A 21503-nucleotide genomic window follows, 5' to 3' on the forward strand; every position below is an offset into this window, starting at 1 on the left:
AAGTAGCATAACCCCGGAGGGTAATAAGTTTTGATACAAACAAAAGTCCAGACATAAGTTAAGGATAAAATTACAAAATGAAAAAACTACTCCTCCATGCGGGAGCCTTCATTCTCTTGCTCCTTATCAGCACCTTCAGCATCCTTCGCAGGAGAAGCGGGAGGAGAAGCAGTGTTAGGATCCAAGATGCGATCATCTGGCTTAGGGGAGTTGAAGAGGGCATCTATGCTGTCCTCCGTCTCAGCCTGCTCAGGACTTATAAAGTCCTTAGGGTCGACTAAGCCCGGGTGCCTCTCAGAAACCGCCTTTACGGCCGCATCCCATCCCTGAGTAAACTGTAGGGAATAAAGACCCTCATCATGAATCTCCATGAGATTCTTAAACTTGTCAGAATCCATGTAGTCATCAATGAGCTTATCCTTATCGCTCCTAAGTTTCACCAGCTCGGAATGAGCCTTAGCCAGCTCCTCCTTCTTCGTGTCCAGCTTCTTCTCCAGGACCTTGGCTCTCTCCTCCCATTTCTTCATCTCCTTCTCAAACCCATCAGAGTTACCCTTCCAGGACCTAGTCTGATGGAGGGCCGCCTGGAAGTAGGTGTTACTCTGCAAAGAAATATGAGTTAACACAAGTTCGTTGAAATACGAGAAAGTTGGGATTCAAAGAAAAAGAAAGTTACTGCAGCTTGGGCTTGAGAACCCAGAAGCTCAATAGTCTCGATATCACTCCCCGTAACAATGTCAGTAAAATTGTAGGGAGTGATGGAATGGTACGACCAATCCTTAGCATGTTTGGTGGATCCAACCACCGTATCGCTCCTCCTGAAGCACCAGTTAGGCCTGAAGGAATGTGCCATAAGTGGAGGATCCACATCGTCCCCCAGCTCGACCACCGGGATGTGGGGCTTAAGGAAAGAAGGACCGCCAGGCTTGCTCCTGGGGTCCCTGTTTAGCTTGGCCCTCTTCTTGCGGCCAGACTCCCCTTCCTTGGGCCTGTTGACGTTATTGATGGCCTCGCAAGCTGAAAGAAAAAGATAGAAGGAATATTAAATTGCAGGAGGTAAAATGTTACAGTTAAAGGGAAAGAAAAATAGCTATCCAGTTATAAATTTACCCTTATCACTGGCCTGAGAGAGAGATCAACTTTCTTCAAAAAAAACTCCTCTAAGAGGGTCCAGGTGTCTGTTTTCCCATCATCTGAAATTAAGGCTTGATAGGCCACCTCCTCCTCATCAGATAACCTGATGCTACCTGGACTCCCATCTGACACTTTACAAAAGGGCCTACGGAAGAGTGTGGCCCAATCACCCCCGGCCCAGGTCAGCCTAACGAACTCATCCCTCCATTTGGGGTTGTTCTCAACTATGGAATTACTATCAAAGATATGGGGGATTTTGGGCCGTTGACGAATTAAAACCCAACCCGGTTGACTCATGGAGCTATTATAGAATTGGAAAATTTTCCTAAAGATAGCTACGGAAAGAGGAAAATTGTTTCTAAGACAAAGGACCATAAAACAGATCATGTTCCTCCAAGCGTTAGGAGGGAGTTGACAAGGGTTGATTTGTACATCAGCGAGTAAGCGAGGAATAAATTCATGAAATGGGAACCTAAGACCCGCGGTCAGGGCTCCTCGATAAATAAACAAGGTATCCCCCTCCCAGTTATATGTCATATCCCCAGGGGCGGCTGGAGTAATCCTAAGGTGGGGTGGAAGTCTGTACAGGGTGTTTATGGACTCGATTCTACCATCTAACTCATGAAAGGTGTTATCATGGTTATACGAATCTAATTCAGATAGAGAGGGATATTCATCACCTCTAGAGTTAATCATATCAATTAGGGAAGTATACGGAGATTGAATTTGAATGTTTGTACCTCTCTTAGAAACATTCATCTTCTGCAAACGAGCCAAGTCACGATCCGCCATTGATATACTTCGATTGAATGCTCGAAACATAGAAAAACTTGAGAAAGGTGGAGCTGTGGTGGCTGAGGTCGCCGGAAATCGCCTTCTCAAAGGGAGAACTCTAGAGAGAATTGTGAGAGAAAGTATGAGAAATGTGAAGTGAAGTGAGGATTCTCACTTCACACTACACTTATATAAGCGGAAAGCTCGGAATACGAGGCATTTTTAGGCCCATGTAGCCAGGCCCAATCTAAAAAGCCCATCTACAAGAAGTATCAGGAATAATCTAGAAGCTCCCATGGAAAATGAAGGGTCGAAAATTGACCAGAATTTTAAGATGTTTCGATCAGAGTCCTGAGCGACAAAGAAGAAAATCCTGATCGATATTTCATTCGATCAAAAGGGAAGAAATCTATTGAATTCGATCAGAGTCCTAATTGACACAAAAAATCCTGATCGATATTTCATTCGATCAAAAGGGAAGAAATCTATTGAATTCGATCAGAGTCCTGATCGACATAAAAAAGGATCCTGATCGATATCTCATTCGAACAAAAGGGAAGAAATCCATTGAATTCGATCAGAGTCCTGATCGACACAAAACCGAATCCAGATCAATACTCCATTCGATCAAAATGGTAGAAAGCCACCTAGTTCGATTAGGATCCTGATCGAAATCGATCAGGAATCCTGGTCGATTCTGCCCAGATCCTGGTCGAAGGTTCAACCGACTAGAATGTCACTTTGAAGGATAGTTCGATCAGAATCCTGATCGAAATCGATCAGGAGTTCTGATCGATTCTGCATAGATCGTGGTCGAAGATCCAATCGACCAGAGTGTTACTTTCTGAGCTAGTTCGGTCAGGATCCTGATCGAAATCGGTCAGAAATCCTGATCGATTTTGTATACATGCTGATCGATTTTAAGCCGGAAAATTGAGGAAAATTCCAGAAAAATAAGGAAATTCCTTAAAATATTTTCTGAAAAATGTTGGTATTTTCAGAAATTAGGGAAAAATCCATAAAATTAAGGATACATCCCGGAAAATTAGGGAAAAATCCAGAAAATTGAGGATAAATCCCGGAAAATTAGGGAAAATCCATAAAATTAAGGATAAATCCCGGAAAATTAGGGAAAAATCCAGAAAATTAAGGATAAATCCTAGAAAATTAGAAAAAACCCTAGAAAATTAGGGAAAAATCCTGAAATTAAGGGAAAAATTCCTGGAAATTAAGATAATTCCTGAATAAAAGGAAAAATCTTTGTAAACGTGTAGGTCGCTCCACACTTTACACAAAAAACGAAACCCTGTAAGGGAATAAATGAACTTAACTTTCGCGAAATCTTATACGGTTTCCCAAAAGTTTGGGGGCAAATGATAGGGATAAATAAATCCTGATTACATAATTAAATATTACACTTTGGACTGCAAGGCCCAATAAGAAGATGTATGACATTCAGACCAGAAAGGTTAACATGTTGATCAGGCCTGATGGACCAGATCAGGTCTGATGGAACAAAGAAGGCCCAAAAACCCTGATTATTTATTAATTTCGTAATTAATAAATAAGGGAGAAAAACAGCTATTAAGATAAGTCCTAGTGGGGATATAAATTCTTGTAGATTGGCCTCCAAGGAACCTCATGGGATAAGGAATCAGCTTCCTACTCCCTAGGACTCCTAAGTCTATCCCAATTCAGAGACTTGACTACCAAGTCTCCTATACCAAGTCCAATTCAAGGACTCCTACATCTATATAAGGGGTCTCACCCCACAAATTAGAACTATGTTTTTTGGCTTGATTCTCTAATTCACAGAGATACGTAGGCATCTCGTAAAGGCAGAGTTAAGCTACGAAACACGAGAGCAGCCATTAAAGGCCTTGAGCTCCCGTACCTTAGTAATAAATACAACAATTATATATATTAGTTTTTTATCCATAACAGGCAATATCGGTGAAATTCGTAAGGGGGCACCCGAAATAATCGGGCACCGATGAATTTTACCGCCGTCAACGGTGATTTTCGATGAGTTGACGGTGGACTGTGATAAATTAATTCTGAGTCCTATAATTATAAAACAATATTTAATATTTGGTTCATACTATTATTTTCGAATTGTAAATAGTCGGATATAATTATTAAGGTCCGAATTGGAATGCGAATAATAGTAATAATAAAGTAGTTGAATCGGTGATTGGGATTTGTGACGTGGATTCGGTTATGGTATCGGTTGAAGTAATTATTGGATTGTTTGTTGTTGAATTGACGTCGATTGATGTTTCGACGGGTAGTCCGATAAACAAAGGAGACGCTACCCGATTTCCGGGAAATCAACTATGGAAATGCGGGAGCGTATCCGGTAATTATTGGGACGTCGAGTGAATATATATGCTTATACTTTATACAAACTTGATTGTATGTTATGGTAAATGTTCTGTCCAAAACTCAATAACCCTAATTTCATACAATGACAAGTATATGTATTTTATGAAAATGAACACTGAACCGGTTTCGAGAACGTGAACTCTAGTTGTGGTTTGTGTTATTATAATATGAATAATTACGAGTCGGAATATGCTATCGTATGGGTAGGTGGTTAGCGAGGATATGTCAAGCATAACTGGGTATCTAACATAGAGTATTCCGACCCTGTAGGCTCTAGTCGGAAAACCGAAAGTGGACAATGGACTAAAGATAACCTAGTGGTCAGTCGACGAGACGAGCTCAGTAGAATTTCAACAGAAAAACCTGAGTGTCGAAGTCGAATCCAATGGGATCTAGTGGTTGGACGTTAAAGCCTGAGCGATAGAGTCGGCTCAGAATTGATCAGTAATAATTATAAAGCCCTGTAAGGCAAGTACTCCCGAACTTTTCTTCAAGATATATTGCAAATATTTTCGAACTGTTTCATAACATGTCGCTATTATTCAAAATAACTCATGTTTTATATTGCAAGTGCTTTAAACTATTTACCCTTGAACCCTGATTTTTCTTGATCTTGAGCCGTAAGCCTTATTCTTTGTAAACCATCCTTTGTTGATCCTCAGATACCACATCACACAAATATGATACTACTCCCCAAATGTATAACTACCAAACACCAAATGCTAGAACAAAATTGTTTGAAAATACAGAAACTTTTATACTCCAACCATTTTTTATAACATCAAAGAACTATACCTTGAAAACTCATTATTTGTCTCATACCTGATCCTTTTACAGACTGAAAATTCGTTTCTTATACATACCCTGATATACCTTTGAGATATCCATGAGTTTCCTTACATTCTTATTCAAGTGTTTAACCATCATTGATTATGATCTTGTTTTCTCGAATTATATTATTTATCATATTAAACTGCTTTAGAATTGGATAGTTTTTTTTATATACGTGGACCAGATTCGTGCTCAGCCCATATCAATGGTCAAATTAGGCCAATTTGTGCCTTGAATCCAATAATTAGAGCAGTGTTGTGTGCTTTGCTCGGGGTTAGTGCGTGACTGATCAGCAGCCTAACCTTGGTTTTAAAACTTAAAATGAATATGCAATTATAACGATTGCTTAACAATAAACTTGATTCTTCTGAATCATTCCATATAAACATTGTTTAACCTCGGTTATCACTGTTATGACTTGCTGAGCTAGTTAGCTCACCCTTGCAATTCTTTTTATATATTTTACAGTTGAAAAGGATATGGATGATAGTAGAGTTTCCCAGTCCAAAGTGCGGGCTAAGGTTCCAGTTTGAGTTGGATTGAGCTAGCAAGGAGCTTCATACAGTACAAAGATAGTAAGATTGTAAGAATAATTTTGATATCAGTTGTAAATTAAATTAGTTGGGATTTGGTACGTTGCAATAAAAGTTAAGGTTGTGGCTTGTTTTCATACTTTAACATGTTGCGATCCGTAGTTATGTAAACCAGGGTCATTGCAAATAATATTTCTTATACATGTTTATATATTGTGTGTGTTGTGGACCCCAAACTTCTGACCCGGGTTTGGAGGGCGTCACAGGTTGGTATCAGAGCTACAGGTTATAAGTCACTGAAACAAGCCTAGATTGTCGGTATTTGGTAGAGGGTTAGGATTAGGAATAGGAAATAAAAAGTTAAGACGTTGTGAGGTTGAGTGCGATTGTATAGTAGGTCTCCGGCACGGTTCGTATTGTGATTCGGGATTCTTAACTTGCGACGTATTTTCTAGACAACGGCAATGGCATATCCTGATTTCCCTGTATCATTTGATCGTTTGGAGCTTTTCGTTCGAGGATCGTCATCTTTTCTCAAATTTGATTTGCACCTTGTTCCTCCATCAGTATTAATGGTACTACCTTCCGTTATGACAGTTGCCCCTCTTCAAGCTATTCCACGCTATTTTACCACCTCTTGATATGAGACGACCTATTTAAGAACCTCTATTTGTTTAATCTTGGTTTACTGGACATTCGATTGTGAGTGTATCTCTTCAGTTTACCCTATACCCTATTCTATACCCCAGTTTAAAATTTGTCCTATGAAGCAATTGTACCTATCAGGATGGATTCGGGAGTTGCAGTAAATGGTGAGTACTTGAGATATAAATAAAGGTGAGAAGAAGTCTAGAAAGAAGATTCAGGTGTTCCGAAGGATAATTGTTACCAGATTAAAAGAAGCCATTAGTGATTAGGCCACCCATGACTAGCTTGTGGAATGGATTAGATAATTATTGAAAAGAGAGTTAGAGGAGATTATAGTTCTAGAGCTTTCTTGAAGATAATTAATGTTGTTATGACAATGTGATATATTTATAGTAACAAGGTGATGTGACATCAGCCGATTTGTTGACTATTGGATAGCCTATTCTACTTAACTACTGCAACGATAATGTCGGGAGTATTACCAGTATGGAAGCTTTGATGTGAAGCTATGAATAAGATGACATGCAACGACAATTGAAGTTTTCGTCGATTAAGGAAGGCAAATGGACACGATAAAGGAGAAAAGGTAGATTGAAGTGAACGGACTTTTATGTGATTGTTTCTTTAATTTGGTACCTTATTATAGGTAAGAAGGACAACAACCAACTCATATAGTAAGGACAACCAAGTGTGCGATTTTCAAAATTTTCTTAAACAAACTCTCGAAAGAGATTTTCTTAACAAATTTTCAATGGTTGTTTTGATAAAAAAAAGTTTTAAACCTTGGTTGTCAAGTTACTACTTGAGTTTCCTGTTTGTTAAAAGACCCGGATTTTCAGGAAGGATGTTTGTTTCAGACTTAGTATTGTTAATTCAGAAAACAAAGTAACCCGCGATTATGAAGAAGTTGATTATTCCTAACGGTAAGGTGCAAATATTGTTTGACAAGGTTAATAACAGAATCCGCGTACGGAGTAATTATTCATCCAGTGGCAGAGACCATTAAAGTTTAAAGAATTCATTAATGTAAAAGGAGCCTGGGCGTGATCGAAGAAGATTGGGAAGATTTCCAGACCTCTCTAAAAGAAGAATATTATTAACAAAAGGATCGTTATGTTGAATGGTTCGTGGTTATTCTAAATTAAAAAAAAAAGAGGAAACCCGAAGTTATCTGATGAAAACGCCATTATGATCGAATTGTTAAAATATTATACGTGTAGATGTGATGGTAAAGACGCAAGACGTGACAAGTAAGAATCGACCATAATGCCTAATTTGCGAAGGCATTTCAACTTACTTTCTAAAGTTGTTATATGGAACAATGGGAATATGATGGAACAAGCTCGAAAGATGAATACAAATGAAATGTGGATGATGACCAATGGTGTCGTTCTTGTCTTCAATATTACAACGTATATTCCTTTTTAATTCTTAAAAATATATGAACTTCTTTTCTTTATAAACTCTTTATGATGATATCAAAAAAGGAGGATATTGCATACTTTATAAATTTAAATTGTTCCCCTTAAGTTTTGCTCTCTGATTGGGACAAACATTGTTATTGGGATAAACGTGAATGATTATGGTGAATACCTTATGCGTTAAAGTATTAGAAGATGTGAGAGAAACTTAATTGTTTATCTCTTAAGGTTTTGTTGATAAGATGAATTACCCTGTTGAATTGATAAGATTATGACTAAAAGACTAGCAAGTCAAAAACGTGTAATTATTAAATAAGTAAATACCAATGGTGGAATTGAGATTTCTGGCAATAAGTTGTGAAGAATTGATATCATTTGAGATAAGAGGATTGGACATTATTCTAAGAAATGGATTAACTATTCAAGCGTGATGCCCTGATAGACCATCGTGATAGAAGATAGTTTGAAGACGCTAAATGAGAATATGATGAGGTTTAAAGGATGAAGGAAGGTAAAGAACTTGTTAACAATGATTTAAGATTAAAAGGTTACAGTGACCAAGATGTAAGCGCTATGGCGATTATAAATGAAAGTCAGGAGCACACAAAACTTGAGGATTTTATAGCAATTAAGGAGTTTCAAGATATGTTTCCAGAAGGGTTATCCACATTTCCCCCAGATAGGAAAATGAGGTTCGCGATTGACTTAGCACCTGAGACGAAGCCAGTGACCAAGGCTTTATACAAAATGGCACCAGTTAAAATGAGGAAGTTAGAAAAACAGATGCAAGAGATGCTAGAAGAAGAAGCGATTAGACCCAATGTATCCCATAAGGTGCACCGGTACTAACTGTTAATAAGAAAGATGGAAGTATGGGATTATGCGTTGAGTAGCGAAAGCTCAACAAGTTTACTATCAAGAGCAAGTATATGTTACCTCGAACCAATGATTTGTTTGATCAAACAAAAGAAGCAAAGAACTTTTATAAGATTGATTTAAGACTTGGAATTCACCAATTGAAGATTAAACCTATGGACATATCAAAGATAATTTTTAGAACTAAGTACTGTGGTTATAAAATTCTAGTATTGTCATTTGGATTAACCAATATACTAGTAATATTTAAACTTGATGAACAGAATCGTGAAGGAAGATCCGAATAAGTTATATTTATGTTACTTAAAGTCTAAGGAGGACCATGCAAGGTATTTAATGATAACTGGGAAGTCGAAGAAGAAAGAAGATGTATGAAAATTTTACAAGGTGAAAGTTTTGATGGAAGGAAGCATAAATAGTCAGTGAGGAGGAGATCAAAGGGGATCCAGCAGAAATTAAAGTTACTATGAATAAAGAAAGACCAAAAGCACCAACAAAAGTAAGAAGTTTTACCATGGACCGGTTATTATTAAAAATTTGTGCAAGATTTCTTGAAAGTTGCAATACCTTTGACAAAGCTAACCAGGAAAGCAAGAAGTTTATAGGAAATAGGGAAGGGTGAAGAAAGTTTTACGGAGTTAAATGAAATAATGGTTACAGCACCTGCATTATCATTTTGGAAGGTATCAAGGGGATTTGGTAGTTTATAGTGATGCTTCTCATAAGGAAGTAGGATGTGTGTTGATGCAGCACAATAAAGTTATTGTATATGCACCTAGACAACCAAAACCTTATAAGCAGAAGTATCCTACTCATAATTGGGACTAACAGTAATAATATATGTTTTCAAATATTGGGAAACATGATATGTATGGAGAAAGGTGTAAAATCTATACGGACCATAAGAGTTTGAAGTATATATTTACAAGGAAAAGGAAATGTAGTGGCAAATGATAAGTAAAAAGAAGAAAGTAAACATAGAAACTGCACCAATTATCTATGGAATTTCAAAAGTTGGAATTGGAAGTCAGAGTTTATAATCTAAAAGGAGCAAGGATAGATAGTATGACCTTTCAGTCAAAGTTGTTAAGGGAAAGATAAGGAGATGTTAAAAAAAGATAATGGATCACGATGTTAGCAGTTAGTAAGAGGAAATTTATGCACCCAGGAGAACGATCACGATACCCCCAGGTTTTCTTCCAGCACTTGGATGCTACAAGTAGAAGGATTAAGAAATGAGATCCCACAAGGAATTCACAATATAAAGTATTTAATTTATTGAAGAAATGCCAAGATATACGGAAATTTAAAGAAAAATAGTGATAACTAGGTATAAGAAGGAAATTTCAAGATGGATTAGGAAGTGTTGGATATATCAAAGAATTAAGGTGAAGTATTGAAGGCCTAGTGGATAAGGCAAACCCAGGGAGTGGTTTTACAAGAAGTGAATCGTGAAGGGTACCAGTGATGTTCATGGAGAAAAGGAATGAAATTATAAGAGTATGTACTGATTATCGAGAGTTTAACAAAACAATGAATAAGAAGAAGTGAGACCCTATAAAGAATTGATTACTTATGAGACCTAATTCAAGAAGTGTGTTATGTATCGAGAATTAACTTAAGATCCGACCTGAGGACATAACAGAGATTACGATTAAAATAAGTTATAAGCATTGCAAGCTCTGGTGATATTATGTGAAATAACAAGTGTATCAGTTGTCTATAAGGAATTAAGGGACATGGTGTATAAGGAGTACTTGGATAAGCAAATTGTATCATTTGATAACATACTCAGTTATTCAAGGAATAAGAAAGTTTGTGTGGAATGCCCAAAGATTTTTCCCCAAAGATTAGAAGGAGAGCAACTATACATTGAGCTCTCAAGTATGAAATTTTGACCGAGGTTAACAAAAGATTCTGATTAATCCATTAACATCTAACTAAACAAAGCCGAATGGTAACAAATGCCTTGTACGGAAAGAAGGGATTAAATGTAATTAAGATCACTGAGGAGTTAATAAACGAATTGGAAAGAGTGGAATCTGAAGTTTATATATGAGATTACTTTTCAACCTTAAATGATGAAAACAAATAGGAGATGTTTAAATTTTTGGAAACCAAGTTGAAAATGCGCACCCCTTACCATCCTTAAGCGAACAGTCAAAGTGAGGAAGCGATTCAGGAATAACAATATATGTGGAGAGGTTGAGTTTTAAGGAAAACTGGGATGATTATTTATCATCAATGTTAGCTTTAGAATGCTACTTTACCAAGCCTTAGGTGGACGCAAGTGTAGGTCCCCACTTTATTGAGATAAAATGGGAGAAAGGAAGTTGTCAAATTCTACGTTAATTCAGCACACCAAGGGCGTATTGATATTGATTGAAGCAGTTTGGGATAATCAAAGCACGAAGGCGGATTTGTATCGAGAGAGTGTATGGGTATAGAAATAGGACTAGTAGTGTTAGTAAAAGTTTTACCTCGAAAAAGGTTGGATAGATCTGAATAGAGAGGACAAGTTGAGTCCTAAGTTTAGTGAACCATTTGAGGTATTGATAAATATAGATAAAGTTGTTCATGAGTTGATGTTACCGTCACAACAGTATGTACATATAATGTATTTTTCCTGTCAAGGTTAGGGCGATAAGTATCTGATTCGAATCAAGTGATTGATCAGGAGCCAATGGGCTCTTGTCCAAGTTTGTTTTGCATATAGTGATCGATCTAAATTCTTGATCGTTAAAGGCAAGTCATTGGAAATGAGTGTATATCTATAGTAAGTACGTTTGAAATCCTCAAGTAGAAGAGTCTACTTGAAAACTAGAGTCATGATATTCTTGACTAATATCCTCACTTATTTAGTTAAACCAGATTCTGAGGACAGAATCTTTTTAAGGGGGGAAGGATATAACGACTCGTGTATTTTTGAATTATTTAAATATGTAATTGTGGAAGTATTAATTAAATAAAATATGTGTCTTGGTTTTGGTAGCAGTATGTTGATATATACTATTTATCTGTGATTTATTGGTGTAAAGGATTGGAATGTGTAGTTAAAGATTGAGTTATATTACTCTGTTTTATTTTTAAAGGTGATTTTATTAGAATTTTAAACCCGTAAATATTTGGATTGTCTCTAAAATTAGTTTCATGATTTTAAAATTTCAATAATTATTTTTGGGATTTTATAAAATTTAGAAATCAATATTTTATCAATTATTTAACCCTGTATGATTTTCTGATTGTATTTAATTATAAAATCTGTATTTAATTTCAGAATTCTTCAAAAATTATGAAACTCATATTTATTTAATTTTGGAGTATTACGAGAATTTTAAAATTATTTTGGGAATTTTTGAGATTAATCTCACCCGCGTGTTATTTCATTTATTCCATAAAGCGGGTATAAATTGCATTTCGGAAATTATTTTAAAATTTCGAAATTTATGTTTTTATAAACTTCGGGATATTTTTAACATTTTAAGACTATTTTCGTGATTTTATGAATTTGTTTTAAGAGCATCCCGGTTCGTTAATTGTGAAATGCGGGTATGAGTTGCGTTTCAAAAATGCTTCAAAAATTATGAAAATTTTATTTTATTAGTTTCGGGATTTTTAGAAAATTTTAAGACTGTTTTTATGAGTTTCAGAAACCGTTTTAAGTGTGCTTTGGTTCGTTAAAATATAAATAGCGGGGCAGAATCGGGTCTTGCGGGGGTACGTGTCAATTCATTTGACACGCGTCTAATTCTCAGAATTTATAAATATGTGGCAGTTGCAGGGAAAAAGGAAAAATAAACTAAACTGAAAATACCCACCCCTGTTCTTATTCATCGATATCAATCTCTATACTCTCGATCTCCTGACTCTCTCCATTTCTCATATCTCTCATGTCTCTTCTCTCTCTCTCTTTCATCCCTCTATTTCCGTTTTCCCCCTTTGTTGCCCAGTTGCCGTCGCGTTCATCTTTTCCGATTCGTTTTCCGGTGATTGTACCGGTCCTGTTCCTACTTGTTGGTCTATCTATATATATGGGTGTTTTTTATGTGTGTGATGGTGTGTCTATTGTGCATCGATTACTGTTGCGATGTTGTTGATTTGGAAGTTTATTGTGTTATTATGAATGATTCGAACCATTATTTCAGGTTATCAGAATTATTTGTGTGATTTTTGTGAAGGAAATTTGATGAGGCTTTCGTGATTATTGAAATAAATGTTCGGTTTTACGGCAATATCGGTGAAATTCGTAAGGGGACACCCGAAATAATCGGGCACCGACGAATTTTGCCGCCGTCAACGGTGATTTTCGATGAGTTGACGGTGGACTGTGATGAATTAATTCTGAGTCCTATAATTATAAAACAATATTTAATATTTGGTTCGTACTATTATTTTCGAATTATAAATAGTCGGATATAATTATTAAGGTCCGAATTGGAATGCGAATAATAGTAATAATAAAGTAGTTGAATCGGAAATTTATGCGCCCAGGAGAACGATCACGATACCCCCAGGTTTTCTTCCAGCACTTGGATGCTACAAGTAGAAGGACTAAGAAATGAGATCCCACAAGGAATTCACAATATAAAGTATTTAATTTATTGAAGAAATGCCAAGATATACGAAAATTTAAAGAAAAATAGTGATACCCAGGTATAAGAAGGAAATTTCAAGATGGATTAGGAAGTGTTGGATATATCAAAGAATTAAGGCGAAGTATTGGAGGCCTAGTGGATAAGGCAAACCCAGGGAGTGGTTTTACAAGAAGTGAATTGTGAAGGGTACCAGTGATGTTCATGGAGAAAAGGAATGAAATTATAAGAGTATGTACTGATTATCGAGAGTTTAACAAAACAATGAATAAGAAGAAGTGAGACCCCATAAAGAATTGATTACTTATGAGACCTAATTCAAGAAGTGTGTTATGTATCGAGAATTAACTTAAGATCCGACCTGAGGACATAACAGAGATTACGATTAAAATAAGTTATAAGCATTACAAGCTCTAGTGATATTATGTGAAACAACAAGTGTATCAGTTGTCTATAAGGAATTAAGGGACATGGTGTATAAGGAGTACTTGGATAAGCAAATTGTATCTATTGATAACATCCTCAGTTATTCAAGGAATAAGAAAGTTTGTGTGGAATGCCCAAAGATTTTTCCCCAAAGATTAGAAGGAGAGCAACTATACATTGAGCTCTCAAGTATGAAATTTTGACCGAGGTTAACAAAAGATTCTGATTAATCCATTAACATCTAATTAAACAAAGCCGAATGGTAACAAATGCCTTGTACAGAAAGAAGGGATTAAATGTAATTAAGATCACTGAGGAGTTAATAAACGAATTGGAAAGAGTGGAATCTGAAGTTTATATATGAGATTACTTTTCAACCTTAACTGATGAAAACAAATAGGAGATGTTTAAATTTTTGGAAACCAAGTTGAAAATGCGCACCCCTTACCATCCTTAAGCGAACAGTCAAAGTGAGGAAGCGATTCAGGAATAACAATATATGTGGAGAGGTTGAGTTTTAAGGAAAACTGGGATGATTATTTATCATCAATGTCAGCTTTAGAATGCTACTTTACCAAGCCTTAGGTGTACGCAAGTGTAGGTCCCCACTTTATTGAGATAAAATAGGAGAAAGGAAGTTGTCAAATTTTACGTTAATTCAGCACACCAAGGGCGTATTGATATTGCTTGAAGCAGTTTGGGATAATCAAAGCACGAAGGCGGATTTGTATCGAGAGAGTGTATGGGTATAGAAATAGGACTAGTAGTGTTAGTAAAAGTTTTACCTTGAAAAAGGTTGGATAGATCTGAATAGAGAGGACAAGTTGAGTCCTAAGTTTAGTGAACCATTTGAGGTATTGATAAATATAGATAAAGTTGTTCATGAGTTGATGTTACGGTCACAACAGTATGTACATATAATGTATTTTTCCTGTCAAGGTTAGGGCGATAAGTATCTGATTCGAATCAAGTGATTGATCAGGAGCCAATGGGCTCTTGTCCAAGTTTGTTTTGCATATAGTGATCGATCTAAATTCTTGATCGTTAAAGGCAAGTCATTGAAAATGAGTGTATATCTATAGTAAGTACGTTTGAAATCCTCAAGTAGAAGAGTCTACTTGAAAACTAGAGTCAGATATTCTTGACAAATATCCTCACTTATTTAGTTAAACCAGATTCTGAGGACAGAATCTTTTTAAGGGGGGAAAGATATAACGACTCGTGTATTTTTGAATTATTTAAATATGTAATTGTGAAAGTATTAATTAAATAAAATATGTGTCTTGGTTTTGGTAGCAGTATGTTGCTATATACTATTTGTCTGTGATTTATTGGTGTAAAGGATTGGAATGTGTAGTTAAAGATTGAGTTATATTACTCTATTTTATTTTTAAAGGTGATTTTATTAGAATTTTAAACCCGTAAATATTTGGATTGTCTCTAAAATTAGTTTCATGGTTTTAAAATTTCAATAATTATTTTTGGGATTTTATAAAATTTAGAAATCAATATTTTATCAATTATTTAACCCTGTATGATTTTCTGATAGCATTTAATTATAAAATCTGTATTTAATTCCAGAATTCTTCAAAAATCATGAAACTCATATTTATTTAATTTTGGAGTATTCCGAGAATTTTAAAATTATTTTGGGAATTTTTGAGATTAATCTCACCCGCACGTTGTTTCATTTATTCCATAAAAGCGGGTATAAATTGCGTTTCAGAAATTATTTTAAAATTTCGAAATTTATGTTTTTATAAACTTCGGGATATTTGTAACATTTTAAGTCTATTTTCGTGATTTTATGAATTTGTTTTAAGAGCATCCCGGTTCGTTAATTGTGAAATGCGGGTATGAGTTGCGTTTCAAAAATGCTTCAAAAATTATAAAAAAATTATTTTATTAGTTTCGGGATTTTTAGAAAATTTTAAGACTATTTTTATGAGTTTCTGAAACCGTTTTAAGTGTGCTTTGGTTGGTTAAAATGCAAATAGCGTGGCAGAATCAGGCCGCGCGGGGGTACGTGTCAATTCATTTAACACGCGTCTAATTCTCAGAATTTGTAAATATGTGGCAGTTGCAGGGAAAAAGGAAAAGAAACTAAACTGAAAATACCCACCCCTGTTCTTATTCATCGATATCAATCTCTATACTCTCGATCTCCTGACTCTCTCCATTTCTCATATCTCTCATGTCTCTTCTCTCTCTCTTTCATCCCTCTGTTTCCGTTTTCCCCCTCTGTTGCCCAGTCGCCGTCGCATTCATCTTTTCCGGTTCGTTTTCCGGTGATTGTTCCGGTCTTGTTCCTACTTGTTGGTCTATCTATATATATGGGTGTGTTTTATGTGCGTGATGGTGTGTCTGTTGTGCATCGATTTTTTTTCCGGCTTGTTGTTTAGTTCTCGGCTTGTTTCTGGTTACTGTTGCGATGTTGTTGATTTGGAAGTTTATTGTGTTATTATGAATGATTCGAACCATTATTTCAGGTTATCGGAATTACTTGTGTGATTTTTGTGAAGGAAATTCGATGAGGCTTTCGTGATTATTGAATTAAATGTTCGGTTTTACGGCAATATCGGTGAAATTCGTAAGGGGACACCCAAAATAATCGGGTACCGACGAATGGTATCGGTTGAAGTAATTATTGGAATACGAATAATAGTAATAATAAAGTAGTTGAATCGGTTATTGGGATTTGTGACGTGGATTCGGTTATGGTATCGGTTGAAGTAATTACTGGATTGTTTGTTGTTGAATTGACGTCGATTGATGTTTCGACGGGTAGTCCGATAAACAAATCAACTATAGAAATACGGGAGCGTATCCAGTAATTATTGGGATGTCGAGTGAATATATATACTCATACTTTATACAAACTTGATTGTATGTAGTGGTAAATGTTCTGTCCAAAACTTAATAACCCTAATTTCATACAATGACAACTATACGTATTTTCTGAAAACGAACACTGGACCAATTTCGAGAACGTGAACCCTAGTTGTGGTTTGTGTTATTATAATATGAATAATTACGAGTCAGAATATGCTATCGTATGGGTAGGTGGTTAGTGAGGATATGTCAAGCATAAATGGGTATCTAACATAGAGTATTTCGACCCTGTAGGTTCTAGTAGGAAAACCGAAAGTGGACAATGGACTAAAGATAACCTAGTGGTCAGTCGACGAGAAGAGCTCAGTAGAATTTCAACAAAAAAACCTGAGTGTCGAAGTCGAATCCAATGGGATTTAGTGGTTGGACGTTAAAGCCTGAGCGACAGAGTCGGCTCAGAATTGATCAGTAATAATTATAAAGCCCGGTAAGGCAAGTACTCCCGAACTTTTCTTCAAGATATATTGCAAATATTTTCGAACTGTTTCATAACATGTCGCTATTATTCAAAATAACTCATGTTTTATATTGCAAGTGCTTTAAACTATTTACCTTTGAACCCTGATTTTTCTTGATCTTGAGCCGTAAGCCTTATTCTTTGTAAACCATCCTTCGTTGATCCTCAGATACCACATCACACAAATATGATACTACTCCCCAAATGTATAACTACCAAACACCAAACGCTGGAACAAAATTGTTTGAAAACACAAAAACTTTTATACTCCAAGCATTCTTTATAACATCAAAGAACTATACCTTGAAAAATCATTATTTGTCTCATACCCGATCCTTTTACAAACTGAAAATCCATTTCTTATACATACCCTGATATACCCTTGAGATATCCATGAGTTTCCTTGCGTTCTTATTCAAGTGTTTAACCATCATTGATCATGATCTTGTTTTATCGAATTATATTGTTTATCATATTGAACTGCTTTAGAATTGGATAGTTTTTTTTATATATGTGGACCAGATTCGTGGTCAGACCATATCAATGGTCAAATTAGGCAAATGTGTGCCTTGGATCCGGTAATTAGAGCAGTGATGTATGCTTTGCTCTGGATTAGTGCGTGATTGATCAGCAGCCTAACCTTGGTTTTAAAACTTAAAATGAATATCCAATTCTAACGATTGCTTAACAATAAACTTGATTCTTCTGAATCATTCCATATGAACATTGTTTAACCTCAGTTATCACTGTTATGACTTGTTGAGCTAGTTAGCTCACCCTTGTGATTCTTTTTATAAATTTTACAGTTGAAAAGGATATGGATGATAGTAGAGTTTCCCAGTCCAAAGTGCGGGCTAAGGTTCCAGTTTGAGTTGGATTGAGCTAGCAAGGAGCTTCATGTTGGATTTATAAACGCAGCGGGGCATGGCAAAACACTTTTACACACATAAAATCCAAATAAAAGCATATAAATCGTGAATAAAAATTCGAGGGATCGAATCTAACCTTTAAAAATAATTCGGAGACAATGATCAGAGATCCTTAGCAGTTGCTCCTCAAGTTGCTCCACTAAGAAAACGACTTTTAGGAGGAGGAGGAGGTGGAGAGAATTTGGTTTTCTGAAACTTTTTGGGTTTCTGGGGTTAGAATAAAATAGGGTCTATAATAGTGTATTTATAGGCAAAATTTTCAGCTGAAATTTTCCCATAAATAATATTATTATTATCCCATTTTTTATTCTCTTTAATAATTAAAACACCTTTTAATCATTAATCCTTTTTCTAAACACTTTAGAAATAATTCTCTCTCTAGATTTAATTTTCAAAAATTAAATCCTTAATTAATAATATTAAGAACTTTTCTTAATTAATTTATAATCAATTAAATCTCATTTAATCAATTATTAAATTTTCCAATTAATTATTTATTTCACAAATAAATAATTATTAGCCATTATTAATTAATTCCTCCACCATAAAATCATTCTCTTTTTATGGTGTGACCCTGTAGGTTCAATATTAAGCTGGTAGTAGAAATAAATAATAATAAAACTATTTTATCATTATTTATATAAATTCTCTAATTTATTAAATATGATTAATTAATTAATCACATTTATTCTACATCGTGAGTGATGCTTCTCAACATATTGCGACTATCCGGATAATATGAATTCACTACTTAGAATACCAAGAACCTGTCAGTGAATAGTTACCGTACAATAAACTCCTTCTACCCTACAATGTCCCGATTAAATACAAGGCATGGATCTCGTGTCAAGTCTATCTAATTCAATCACTTGCTTACCATTTACTATGCGTAGTTCTATGCAAATTAGAAACTCCTTTCTAATTTCATTCACTCTGGCCAGAGATTCCTGAACTAGCATAAGTGGATCAGCCTTGAACATTCGCTTCCTTCACTGGAAGGGGTAGATCCTTTATTGATCATACACTATCTTCGTATACAAATTCCTATACCCAGAAGAGCCCTAATAATTGTCCCTGGAGTCTAAGAACTAAACCAAAGCATAGTTCAGTGTACACAAGATGACTATGATGACCTCAAGTCTAAGGATACTTGTACAACTATCACTAAGCAAACAACTGCTGACACGTGAGTGAACTCCATCAGTTGTTCAGCTGGGCGAGTCATGTTCAGTGAACTTATTCTCTAATTAACACCTACATACTAGCTATAGTGTCACCACACAAATGTCTATGAGAACAGACATCCTTCACAATGAAGCAAGCATAGTATGTACCGATCTTTGCGGATTATTAATTACCAATTAGTAATCCTATGACCAGGAACTATTTAAGTTTAGAGTTATCATCTTTTTAGGTCTCACTATTATGATCTCATCATAATCCATAAAAAACTTTACTCTAAACTATGGTATATCTAATTTAAACACTTAAATAGATAGAGGCTGTAATAAAAACAAAACAAGTCTTTATTAATATCAATGAAATCAAAACAGATTACATAAAGAGTTATTCCTAAATCCTAATACCTGATTGGACTTAGGACGTATTCCTTTCAATCTCCCACTTGTACTAAAGCCAATTACTCTGGTATCTAATACCCATCTTGACGATCAAAGTGACTTTCATAAAGTAGCTTTGTGAGTGGGTCTGCTATGTTGTTAAGTGTGTCAACTCTATTTCAATACAATACAAGAAATGTTATCGCGCTCCCACTAACCCTTTTGTAGACGCATGGTTCATCTACGTTTTTGATAAAATCAAACTCTTTGATTGTCTCATCAAAACGAATGTTCCATCTACGAGAAGCTTGTTTTAAACCACATATGGTTCGCAGTAGCTTACACACTAGGTTTTCATTTCCCTTGGAAAGAAAACCATCTGGCTATATGCCAGAACACATAGTCGTAGTAAGCAGCAATCGCAAGCAAAATCTGAACTGATTTTAACAGGGCTACAGGTAAAAGACTTCATCAAAGTTAATCCATTGCCTTTGTTTGAATTCTTTTGCCACAAGCCTGGCCTTATAGGTCTCCACCTGGCCATCTGCTATAATCTATCTTTTGTATACCATATACATAGATTCCATTCTGGATTTCATGGTACTATGCCATTTCTCTGAGTCAACACTACTCATAGCCTCATTATAGGTCACAGGGTCGTCATCATCAAATGATTGACAACTCATTGTCATTCTCAATGACAAGGCCATATTACCTCTCAGGTTGGCGAGACACTCTCCCTGACCTACGAATGGGCTGTTCCACAAAAGGTTGTTCAGTCAGAACATGTGTTTCCACTTGATCCGTAGTAGTTTGTGCTTCTTGAACTTCATCAAGTTCAATTTTGCTCCCACTGTTTCCTTCAAGGATAAACTCCTTTTCCAAGAAGGTAGCATGTCTGGAGACAAACACCCGATGATCGGTGCAAAAGTAATACCCTAAAGTCTCTTTAGGATATCCCACAAAACTACATTTTACGGATCGATATTCCAGCTTATGTGGGTCAACTTTCTTGACATAAGCTGGACATCCCCAAATCTTAACGTGTTTAAGACTCGGTTTCCTTTCTTTCCATATCTCATACGAAGTTTGAGGAATAGATTTTGGAAGGCACCTTATTCAGTAAATATGCTGAGGTTTCCAATGCATAACCCCATAGGAATACTGGAAGATTTGCATAGCTCATCATGGACCGAACTATGTCTAACAAAGTTCGATTTCTCCTTTCAGATACCAATCTGGAGGAGTCCACTGGGAGACTATACCATTTACTATGAGATAATCTAGAAACACTCCATTAAAGTATTCACCACCTCGATCTGATCGAAGAGTTATAATACTATGTTTGGTTATTTCTCCACTTCATACTTATATTCTTTGAACTTTTCAAAGGCCTCAGACTTGTGTTTCATCAAACACATATCTGAATCCAGATCTATCATCTATGAAAGTAATGAAGTATGAAAACCCACCCATGACTTGCATAGACATTGGTCCACATACAACTGTGTGTACCATTCCTAGCAAATTTGCAGCCCTTTCTCCATGTCCACTAAATGGAGACTGTAGTGCCACTATAAAGTGAGATTTTCATCATCCCTTTTCTTTTATTAGTTTGTTCACTCTGAAGCAAATTATGTCACATATATACAGACCATTATTTAAAGTACCACGTCCATAAAGAATATTATCTCTAAGAATAGAACATTCATTATTCTCAATAATAAATGAAAATCCAGCCAAGTCTAACATGGGAATAATATTCCTCACAATCGAGGGAACAAAATAACAATTATTTCAAACAATAGTCTTGCCCGTAGGCCTATGTAAATGAAATGATTCTACATCTACAGCAGCAACTCTTGCTCCATTTCCCATCAGTAGAATCACCTCCTCTTCCTCAAGAGTCCTACTTCTCCTTGGTCCCTGCAACAAATTGCAGATATGAGAACCACAGGCGGTATCTAATACCCAAGTAGAAATGACATATTCACTTCTATCATGAACATACCTGAATCAGAAGCGGTAGTCTCACTACCCTTCTTC

Source organism: Apium graveolens, chromosome 9 (genome assembly GCF_009905375.1).
Source record: "Apium graveolens cultivar Ventura chromosome 9, ASM990537v1, whole genome shotgun sequence".
NCBI classification, from domain to species: domain Eukaryota; kingdom Viridiplantae; phylum Streptophyta; class Magnoliopsida; order Apiales; family Apiaceae; genus Apium; species Apium graveolens.